This window comes from Ascaphus truei, chromosome 3 (genome assembly GCF_040206685.1).
Source record: "Ascaphus truei isolate aAscTru1 chromosome 3, aAscTru1.hap1, whole genome shotgun sequence".
NCBI lineage: Eukaryota > Metazoa > Chordata > Amphibia > Anura > Ascaphidae > Ascaphus > Ascaphus truei.
In genome coordinates, this window is record NC_134485.1 from 215,004,137 (window position 1) to 215,016,736 (window position 12,600).

The window sequence follows — 12,600 nt, forward strand, 5'->3', positions numbered from 1 at the left end:
CGTTTTGTAACAAAATATATAGAACAACCAAATTTGGATAATGTCTTGAATGGTGAAGGCCATTAAACAATACAGCAATTGTAACGAATTGCAGTATAATGCGGTGTCAGGCTTGCACCTTGAGACTTACAGAACTCCATGTACAGACAGTACTGATGGGACAGCCGTTATTCGAAAGGATCTCAAATCAGTTTTCGTGTTGACCGCTGTATTCCATTCGGTATTTCCGTATTTTGACCACTATTCATGCCACGTTTGCGCAATCCGGCACCGGGCAGCCACACGCGGTTGATCTGTTTAATTTAATGGTTTATTGTTTCTTTGGATGCAATTCTTCGCATATCCGCCATGTGGCAGAGGTTAATGAATTATAATTTGGTTGCTATTCTTTGCGTATTCGCCAGGTGGCAGAAATGAATGCATTTAATGAATTGTATTGAATTGTAATGTGCATGGTACAGTGCTACAGTATACAGTATTTTGCTACAATGTAAGGGTGCAGGTGTTTAAAACAAATAGCACCCACGTCTATACTGGTACATACTTACAGTGGCCCATTGTGAATTGACCTTGATTTTTCGAAGACGTTGTCAAATTAGGCGTTCTTAATAAAAAGCTTTGTATACTCAATGTGTGCCTTTTTCTTTCCCCGCACAATAGCTGAGCTGAGTGGACATTATGGCTACACCACAGGCGTATAAAAAACCTGACTGTAGTTATGCATTTTTAATATATTCGGCAATAAATGCTGCAGCAGATAAAATGGCGACTGTATCTGAAATATACTGTACAGTATGAATATTTAATTTCGAACTACGATTTTTACAAGTTTTCACCAGACGTTCATGGGTGGAAGCGTGTGATAAGAAAAACCTTAAGTAACGATCAGTGTTTTTTTCTCATTGCCCCTCCTGCCGGAGAGATTTGCAGGTATTGGGGTGTCATGCCAGAATTTCATAGTATGTTTGATCATGGCAATTTCATAAGAAGAAAGGTCGGTTTTAACCCATATAAGAATCGTCAATCCCGATCCAGCAATGTGCCGGCAATAGCACCAGCACCGGCCATCCAACCGCCAGTGATAACCTGGTGAACGGCAATCCTTTGTACCTGTCCCCACCTGAATACCTGGAAAATTTCCAGCCTGAGAATGATTTCGCGTACAGGTATCAGCATGCTTGCATTTACCAGTACCAAAATGATTTCCCATTTCATCAGCTGTCAACTACAAGTGTACCAGGTCAGCTGTCACCTGTCAACTTTAATGCAGACTTGAGGAGTCACAGTGAGTCATCACCTACCGTTTGGCAAAGTTTATAATGAAGGTAAATATAGTAATGTACTACACTGTATTACACTATACTGTACTGTACAGTACATGACAGTATTACTGTAAATTTAGAGCTGCAGTTCAAGCTTGCGTGTGTCAAAACAAAATTATTTTTTAAACAATACTGTACGTACTTTACAGTGCATCAATACAATACTGTATAAGAGTTGAGGGGACAATACTGTACAATACTGTATGCGAGTTGAGGGGATGTTTCTCTGTTGAGTGCACTTTGAAGAATGATTTGATTGGCCGTCGAAGTACGTGACGCTGCAGCTTAAAAATGTAGGGAGAAGGTGGGGTTGAAGAGTCAGAGCCAATCAGAAGTTTGTTCTCATCCTACAGACACAGATGTAGGATATTGCTTGAACGGCTGCTTTAATTCCCAATGACACGACTTGACGCATGTGCAATACCGGTAATAATAGCATATTTGTTTTTTTTTCCTCAGAAAAGAAACTTTGACATCAAGCGGAAAAAGACAAAAGAAGGGATTTGGATGGACCTCCAATATCGCTTTTTTTAAAAGTTGCCATGTAGGCAAACATTTAGTGACAGTGCCATTTTTATTGATAGAACAATTGTGAGCTGTTTAGAAAACCTTATACTGTACAATATGCTGCTTTTTTAATCTTCAAATCTTTTTTTTACATTGTACAGTACTTTCATCTTCACAACTTTTCTTATAAACACCAAAAATAAAATGTATATCTTTTATTCTATACAGTATGTATTATTTATTATTCAATGCTTTCAACTTTTGCAACAGTACTACTGTTTTTCTTTTGCTGGTATGCGCATGCGTGTACTGTACTGGGCTTTATGTCTCATTTTGACATTTCTTTTTAATAACAGGTAAGAGAAATGCCCTTGCATTACATTACAGTATGTGAAGTGCAATGCTTTGTTGAACTGTTAATAAGAATTTCAGGTCTGCAATTGGGGGTCGGTCAAAAAATACATTTTATTTTTTAATTCAAGTTTTACAAATATATATTTTTGGGGGTTATCGCCATGGGCTTGCATAGCAATTATGATATTATGAGATTCAAACAGTACTGTTGCTTTTTAATTCCAGACTAGTCATGTACGTTCTTTCTGAGGTGGGTGGCATACTGTAGTACTGTGATTTTTATTTGGGGGTGTGGGGATTAAAACACTATGATGACCTGTGAAAAATGAAAGGAGGATACCTGGCGCTTAAAGAGTCACTGTGTCCTTATGAAACAGTCTGATCTTTAAAGAGTGTCTCAAAGTCCAAAACTTGAAGTGGATGGCTGTAGTTTTTCTTCACTGCTGCTGTTCTTCAATACACCTGAAATTGATAAAAGGGTACACCATTGCGCAGTACTACTGATGTTTGATGTTAACCCCTTATTGCCAACTTCCCCAGTGTGGACTGAATACACTTACAGGAGTGTTTCTTTCAGGATACAGTGGAGACAATCTGTGCTTTATTCCCTTTCCGTTCTTTATACACCACGAATCCCCTGGGTGCTTCCTTTGTCTCTTGGGATTTCGTGATTCCCAGAATCACCCGAACTCCACGAGCCCCCAGACAAGGATTTGAACAATAGCAAAGAAGGGGGTCACAAATTTATTAAAAAACGGCTTCAACAAGCCTAAAAATGGCTGATTAGCCTGCACTAAAAACAAGTGGATGGTTACTCACATGTACTCACATGAATACATGCGTATCAAAACTTCATAAGGATGCCGTCCGCAGCTTGTGCCTCCTGTGTTTGCTCCGGATGAGAAGGGCTCTCTCACAGCATAACTTCTCCGGTTAGGTGTAATAGAGTCTCTCCCTCCACTGGGCTGTGTTCCGGATTGCAACCGAGGGTTCTGGCAGACTCCTCACCTCTCAAACCACAGATGCTGCACTGCACTGCACTGCACTGCTCTCACGGGATCCTAACTCCTCCCACCCTAACGCGTTTCGTGACGTAGGCACGCCACTTTCTCAATTTCTAAATTTGTGACCCCCTTCTTTGCTATTGTTCAAATCCTTGTCTGGGGGCTCGTGGAGTTCGGGTGATTCTGGGAATCACGAAATCCCAAGAGACAAAGGAAGCACCCAGGGGATTCGTGGTGTATAAAGAACGGAAAGGGAATAAAGCACAGATTGTCTCCACTGTATCATGAAAGAAACACTCCTGTAAGTGTATTCAGTCCACACTGGGGAAGTTGGCAATAAGGGGTTAACATCAAACATCAGTAGTACTGCGCAATGGTGTACCCTTTTATCAATTTCAGATGTATTGAGGAACAGCGGCAGTGAAGAAAAACTACAGCCATCCACTTCAAGTTTTGGACTTTGAGACACTCTTTAAAGATCAGACTGTTTCATAAGGACACAGTGACTCTTTAAGCGCCAGGTATCCTCCTTTCATTTTTCACAGTCCTTTATGCAAATTGAGATATTTGCTTTGTGGGAAACCTATGGCAGCTTTGACCTCTTGTTAATCACATTTGGTATTTGTTTTTCACGTGTATTTCACACATATCTAGGTTTAGCGCTTGAGTTAGGGTTTCACAATTTTTTAATTCATTATGATGACCTGTTGAGAATATGTCTTTGAACTACAGTACAGCTTTGAACTTCATACAGCTCGCACATCTCGCACCCCTCCCCCCCCCCACACACAAGGCTCAATGATTTCAACTTCTTATAAACACCTCTGACAAACCATGCACCAAGCCATGCATGTGTCAGGAGTCTGGGCAAACGCCGCCCTCGGCGCGGCCCTTCCCTACCTCTCACACTGGCTGCGGTCTCCTCCGCTCCCGCTCTGCATCGCGGTCCGGTCCTCCGCCCCCCGCGGCTCTCCCACACGCCGCCAACGTCTTTGCCAGATGCGCGCCCACTTCCCTTACAGGGGGCACGCCACACAACTTAATTTATTCACTGCACAAGCAGTGTAGCTCCACCCTCCGGCCGTCTCAGCTCCCAGTCTCACGCCCTCATACTGTGCACCTGCAACAAACCCGGACATTAACACCTGCCCTATCACAAAGGATTCCTGGGCTTGCATCTGCCCTGCCCTCTCCTCTCATTGGTCCTCCTCACTTTATTACACCTGTGATTCCTCTCCAACAGCGCTCTGCATAGTTCTTCTACCTAGTGCTGTTGGATACTGTGCCTTGCTCTCTCTCTGTGTTCCAGCTTCGTTATCGATCCGGCTCATCTATCTACCATCTCTGGCTCCCCGACCTCAGCTTCCACTCGACTACACTTACTTCTCGTACCCCTTGAACACAGCACTTGGACCCCTACTACCCGGAACTCCGTTACCCTCGACCCTTGGCTTTGGAACCTACTACGGCATCTTCTCTACACCCGGATCTGGCAAGTACCCTATCTACCCTAGTACCGCTGGCCAAGCCCACGCAACCCAATCCACACTCCGGGCACGCTCCCTCTGCTGCGTGGTTACTCACTCTCCACCTCAGTATAGGGGGTTAACCTGGTCTGCGGGCAGAACAGCGTGACAGCATGCGCAAGTGCGATAAGCTAAGCCCTTCTAACTTGCCTTTTCTTCAACACAACACTCCCCCCCTACTAGTATTAAGATTAACATGTTGTGTGAGATACAAGCTGAGCTAAGCAAGCCCTTCTAAAACTGCTATTGTACTGTAACAAAACAAGTCAACTTGAAGTACAAAGCTTATCAAGAACACAACAACAGAGCCCTCCAACAGAGCCATTCACGTAAATGTACTGTTGCGTGATTATCATGAACTGGGCAGAAGACATGTTGGATAATCCTTAATGCAGGAAAATAGTATTTTTCGATAGAATTTTATTGCATTATTAATAGAAATGATTGATTAAACAATAAAAATATAATAATTTTTATAAAACATTTTTTGTTTTTCTATATATTGTTTCCCAAACTAATATGAAGTGCAATGCTTTGTTTGTTGAACTGTTCATAAGAATTTCAGGTCTGCAAGAGGGGGTCGGTTTAAAAAATAGATTTTATGTTTTAATGCATAATACAGTACAAAAATACAATACAGTAGCTCTTGTCTTTCTCTTTGTTATGGCATTGCGAGATGGGGAGGGGAGATCGGGGAGAGAGGGGACTGCAGCTCTGAAAATACAGTATTTCAAAAGATTTTTTTTAAAACAATTTATTTTTTATTTTTTGGCAAACACGAATTTCTATACAGTAACTACTGAGAGAGGATGGGAGAGGGGGGTTTGTGTAACATACAGGCTGGTTTGTACATGAACACCGTACTATTAACTTACACATCCCCCCCCCCCCTTCCTTTTTTCATTACGGCAGTTCTGAAAATGAAAAGAAACAATAAATGCAGACATGGTTAGTTTGAGTGCCAAACAGTACTTACAGTGCTGTAAAGTGCCTGTATCATACTTACCTGTGCCTAATTAACAGAAATAAATGGTGAATTCGTGATCGTGGGCGATCCATAGAAACAGAAGGACGAATGCACAATGCAGTATCTGGACAAGAGCAAGTTCAGATAGAGATCAGTGTGTGACAGTCTACGCAATTTGTCTCACCTTTTATTTGACATTTTTCGCGAGCATGGACACGAGGTGCAGGTGTTAAAAGTGGGTGTACTGTGTACTAATCCTGTCGAGTGACATTGAGGCACATTAAATTAAAATATAAATACACCATCCATTTTGTGTATTCAATGCACATTCAATACACATCAAATTCACATCGAATTGCTCTGTGTGTGCTCGCATTTTTTTTCTAACTGCAGCGATGCCAAAGAAAAGGATTTCAAAAGATCTCAGCTTGAGAATAAAGGATATGTACCAGAATGGACACAGCATTTTACAGATCCAACACTGGTTACTTGCTTTGGGCTTCGTTTTGGCAAAAAGCACTGTTAGTTAACATGCGCATGGGAAGCCCAAAAACGTCAAAAGAAATCCGACCGTCACTACTGAGTAAGTACAGTTTACAGATTACTTCTTGTCCTCCATACTGTAACTCTAACAACGTATTGTACTGTTCTGTATGCATGTGTTTGCATGTGTGTTCTGTATGCCTGTGGTAACGAATAATCCTGCATTTACTGTACACACCCACCCACAAAGCATCATCAGTACAGTACTGTATGTCACCAGCTTTTATGCCAGTTATTGTGTGGTACAGTAGGAGTGACTGAGTGTGTGACAGTGCAGTCTATTGGGATGCTTTATTTGAGGGAGGGATGCTTAATTTGCCTACTGTAACAAATTGTTCTGTTTTTCTTTACACTGTAGGGCGACAACACTTCTGGTGGACCAAATGAGTGAACAGAATGATGAGACGTGTGCCACAAGGGTAAAGAATGCACTAGAGGCCATTCACAAAATAAAAGCATCTGTGACCAGCATCAGGCAGATGAGACGGAAATTGGGATGGAAATATGGGCGTGTTAAGTAAGTACTGTACAGTTCTTGTTTAGCCCTCTATTTTCATGTTAGGCTCCCTCCTAGCCTACTGTACAATAGGGTTGGCCAACTGTACTGTATGTAATACTGTCCATACTATATACTGTATTGTTTCAATACATTACTGTTAGTTTTCTATACTGTACAGTAGATGTCTTTGACTTCTTTTTTCATTTTTTGAGTGCTGGGAACCATCATACTGTATCTCCAGTATTTAGTACCTCTAACATTATTCCTTGTCATTACAAACCGTATCCTATGATAAGGGAAGCCAAAAAAATAAAAAGAGTGGACCAGGCACGGGCATGGATTGAAAGTGTCGAGACTTTCCAGGATGTCATCTTTACTGATGAGACAACTGTAGCGCTTGAGAGATTTGCCCGTTTTGCATTTTACAAAAAAGGACGCCTATCTCTGAAGCCACGTCCCAAGCACCCAGTGAAGATGCATGTGTGGGGTGCCATCTCTAGACAAGGACCAGGATGCATCATTATCTTTGAGGGTAAAATAATGCACAAATACACATGCTGTGCCTGTGGCCTTGCTCATACGCTGGACAGCTGTACCGTACAGTATTTTGCACCCTAATGTTACTGTACATTTTTCTTTTCTTGTTTCCAGGAATCATGGATAAAGTGTTCTTCCAAGATCACATAATTACACATGTTGTTGAATACATTAGGAATGATTTCCCATCTGGTCACCGGTTCTTCCAGGACAATTATCCGAAACACACCGCGTCAACAGCTCACATTCTTGCCAGTGGTATCAACTGGGTTAAGACGCCAGCGGAGTAAGTTGGGTAACCATTTCTCATTGTTTTGCAGGCTGTTTTACACAGTTTATATCTCCTTACAGTAAGTAATTAACTTTTTTTCTCCCCTCCTACTGTATTCCAGATCACCAGATTTTAATCCCATCGAAATGGTATGGCATGAGTTGAAGGATTATATCAGAAAAGTGTGGAAACTGTCAAAAAGGGATGAATTGGAGAACGGGATACTGCATTTCTGGAACAACATACTCACCGTAGCTCGATGTAATAAATATATCGATCATATTGTGACTGTGTTGCCTAGTGTTATACAACGTAATAGCCAGGCCTTGGTAATAAGTAAGTAAGTAAGTAATAAGGCACAGGTAAGTATGATACAGGTAAGTATGGCCCTAAAAATAACCATGTCTGCATTTGTTGTTTCTATTCATTTTCATAAATGCCGCAATGAAAAAAGGAAGTGAGGGATGTGTAGATAATAGTACGGTGTTCATGTACAAACCAGCCTGTATCTTACACAAACCCGCCTCTCTCAGTAGTTACTGTATAGAAATTCGTGTTTGCCAAAAAAAAAAATTTGTTTTAAAAAAAAATCTTTTTAATTAAATACTGTATTGTTATTGTTTTAACCATTTATTTCTGTTAATCAGGCACAGGTAAGTATGATACAGGCACTTTACAGCACTGTAAGTACTTTATGGCACTCAAACTAACCATGTCTGCATTTATTGTTTCTTTTCATTTTCAGAACTGCCGCAATGAAAAAAGGAAGGGGGGGATGTGTAAGTTAATAGTACGGTGTTAATGTACAAACCAGCCTGTATGTTACACAAACCCCCCTCTCCCATCCTCTCTCAGTAGTTACTGTATAGAAATTCGTGTTTGCCAAAAAATAAAAAATAAATTGTTTAAAAAAAAATCTTTTGAAATACTGTATTTTCAGAGCTGCAGTCCCCTCTCTCCCCGATCTCCCCCCATCTCACAATGCCATAACAAAGAGAAAGACAAGAGCTACTGTATTGTATTTTTGTACTGTATTATGCATTAAAAAATAAAATCTATTTTTTAAACCGACCCCCTATTGCAGACCTGAAATTCTTATGAACAGTTCAACAAACAAAGCATTGCACCTCATATTAGTTTGGGAAACAATATAGAGAAAAACAAAAAATGTTTTATAAAAATTATTATATTTTTATTGTTTAATCAATCATTTTTGTTAATAATGCAATAAAATTCTATCGAAAAATACTATTTTCCTGCATTAAGGATTATCCAACATGTCTTCTGCCCAGCTCATGATAATCATGCAACAGTACATTTACATGAATAGCTCTGTTGGAGGGCTCTGTTGTTGTGTTGTTGATAAGCTTTGAACTTCAAGTTGACTTGTTTTGTTACAGTACAATAGCAGTTTTAGAAGGGCTTGCTTAGCTCAGCCTGTATCTCAAACAACATGTTAATCTTATTACTAGTGGGGGGGGAGTGTTGTGTTGAAGAAAAGGCAAGTTAGAAGGGCTTAGCTTATCGCACTTGCGCATGCGTGGCTTGGTTTGTCAGGGGTGTTGATAAGAAGTTGAAATCCTTGAGCCTTGTGTGTGCGGGGGGGAGGGGGTGGAGGGGGTGCGAGCTGTATGAAGGATTATCTGTACTGTTGTTCAAAGACATATTCTCAACAGGTCATCATAATGTTTTGATCCCCACACCCCTAAATAAAAATCACAGTACTACAGTATGCCACTCACCTCAGAAAGAACGTTTAGTACATGACTAGTGTGGAATTAAAAAGCAACAGTAATGTTTGATTCTCATAATATCCACAATTGCTATGCAAGCCCATGGTGATAACCCCAAAAATATATACTGCATTTGTAAAACTTGAATCTCAAAATATCCATACTAGCTATGCAAGCCATGGCGATAACCAAAAAAACCCCAAGTGATTTAGAACAGCGCTAAACAACAGTGCTGGTGGTTAAAGTGATAAATACACGTAAGCAGTGAATTGTAAGGTGCAACAAAAAACAGATTCTCAACCTTCACAGGGAATATATACAGATTCCCCTCAAGATAATGTAGGTGTTGGAAGGGAGTGATGGTATCAGGAACACCCCAAAAATACAAGATACAATAGCCCTCCGCTATTATAGAATAAAACAATTTATTCATTTACTCATCTAGATATACTTACCCCGCGGTACTCTTGCCTCTTTCCCTGGCCACAATAATACGATACTCATGAAGGAGCTGCGCCGCATGCGCAGTTAGATTTGTGTGACAGAGTATACGTCCTAGGGAAATGACTATGACTCACAACACTCCCTTATCATTATACAAGACTATGGAATTATAGTGAGTTATTACATAGTTAGGATTTACATCCCTACCTGTCTATCTATGGGCCTCATGCAGTAAGCGTTGATAAGGGAAATATGGCCATGTTATAGCCAAAATTGGGTTTGAGATTCAGTAAGCGCCGATAAGTGCTTCATATCGCCAGGTTTCGGAGCCGATAATTTGGTTATGGCCAGTCGCCTGCCGATAAGCCTGTTTTCGACACTGATCGCCACTTTTTTAAATCGGCTGGATTCAACAAAAAAAAACAGCTTATCGGGGCTGATCGGGACTACGAAATTGAGATGTTATGGCCGATTTCTCCCGCCAACTAAAGTTGGCATTTTGGACGGGAGAACGATCGCTAAGGCTGCCGGAACGGCACTTAGAAAAAAAAAATCTTCTGTACATCAATGGAAGTCAATGGAGCGGGGACGTATAACAGTATAGTACTGTTTACGTTTCATTGCTCACAATACAAGGGGGATTTGCATTACAGTGTGGGGGCATTCCCTGCATTGTGTCACAGCTGATGTGTCTTATTTGCATAACATTCGACTTTTACATGTTTTCAGCATTTGCGGGTCACATTACTCATCATGTGATGATGTGGCAAGGGAAAATACTATACTACACTCTTAAAGGAGAACCTCACATCATATCACACATTTTACTCAACTCAGCGACAATTATTTACATGATGTCACACATGTCACACATGTCACACATACACAGTATATTCATCTTCCTTTACATTACACAATGCTTGTAATGTGACACGCATCTTTAAACGTTCATGTACATCTGTATTCTCATGTTTACATATACTTTTGGGTCCTCCCTATTTTCATGACGTCACTTATTGGACGCTCAATCACATTGCATGTTTACATTGTAACCGTTGCATTACAAGCACTTCAACCTAACTTATACACACATGTACAGTAATTCATCATTGGGACACCTTGTAAACTCATTCTATACCAACTATCCTCCTTACACAAATGCATGCATATGCACACGACTATTCATTGTTGCCAACATGTCACAATAACATGGATAATTACACATGTTACACAAAACTTTTCCCACGTCAATCTCAGCCTTTTTGTCTCATTACATGACTGACTCTTGCGTTCACAAGTGTTACATGCATTGCACATGCAACTATTTATTTGCAAGCAATCTTTGTACAAAGCTTCACGTCACATCATTGCCAAATATCATCATTCCCTGCAGAATACACACAACAAATACTTAGAACAACAAGTGCACACAGCTTGCCACAGAAGTACTTTATTATGTTAATGTAACACCTTGCATTTTACTATGTCACCTGACATCATCACATACCTATTTAAAGGACGCACATTACCTGCTCATTCACAGCTACTCATTTCAAAATGTTGCGAATGTTTAGGAGACGCAGGAACATTCTTTTCTATGACATGCTTGATGATCAAGAGAATCATATAGGGCAAGGTAGGGACACACCGAGGGACAGTGACAGTGACGCGGATACGACAGGGACAGGGAGAGGGACAGGCCGAGGGACAGGTAGAGGGACAGGAGATCAGAGGAGAAGACAGAGGAGACAACTTGTGCCTCGTCCGCGTCTGTACAGGGAGAGAACCCTGTTAGATGGGATGAGTGAGGAGGAGATTGTAAGTCGCTATCGTTTGAGTTCAGCAGCAATCTTAGCTCTTTATGAGGAGATAAGGGGGGATTTAGATTTTTTCACAGCCAGAGGTCGTGCAGTCCCTGGGCTTGTTAAAATGCTGTGCTCATTACATTATCTTGCTTCCGCGTCATACCAGACAACTGTGGGCATAGTGGGCGGGGTCTCGCAATCTACATTCTCGCGGGCCTTGACCCAGTTTCTCTATGCACTCAATAGACGCGCTAGGAATTATATTCATTTTCCTACAGAGGCAACAGAGTGGCTGGAAGTCAGGACTGGCTTTTATAATATAGCAGGGATACCATCTGTGCTGGGTGCAATCGATTGCACACATGTTGCTTTGATTGCACCTAGTCAGAGTGAGCATGTGTACCGCAATCGGAAGCACTACCATTCACTCAATGTACAGGTGGTATGTGATGCCACGATGAGGATAATGCATGTGGTACCCAAGTTCCCTGGTTCCAGTCACGATTCCTCTATCCTGAGGAACTCTTCAGTCTTCCATGCGTTCGAAGAGGGACATTTTGAACCTGGTTGGCTGCTGGGTGAGTACATATTTACATGTTCTAACACAAAACACATGTTGATTTAGGAATGTTGGCATTGTACAATTTGATCACTAATGTCAGCTTATGTGTGCTCCATTCATTATAGGTGACTCAGGATACGGAATTAGGCCGTGGCTCTTGACTCCGGTGCTAAACCCTCAAACTGAAGCAGAGGACAGGTACAATGCAGCCCATATATCTACAAGATCTGTTATAGAGAGGACATTTGGCCTACTCAAGACCAGGTTTAGGTGTCTGGACAGAACTGGTGGGGCTCTTCTATACAAGCCTCAAAAAGTGTCTGATATTATCCTTGCCTGTTGCATTTTGCACAATGTTGCACTCAGGCACAATGTACAGTCAGACCTAGCTGAGGCTTTGGTAGACGAGCATCCCACCCATGTAGCTGCTGAAAATGAACAAACAGCCAGTGGTGGCCAGACACGACAGAATCTCATCAATTCATTTTTTTCTTGTAAGTACAAACTCATATGTTCCTAGTACTAC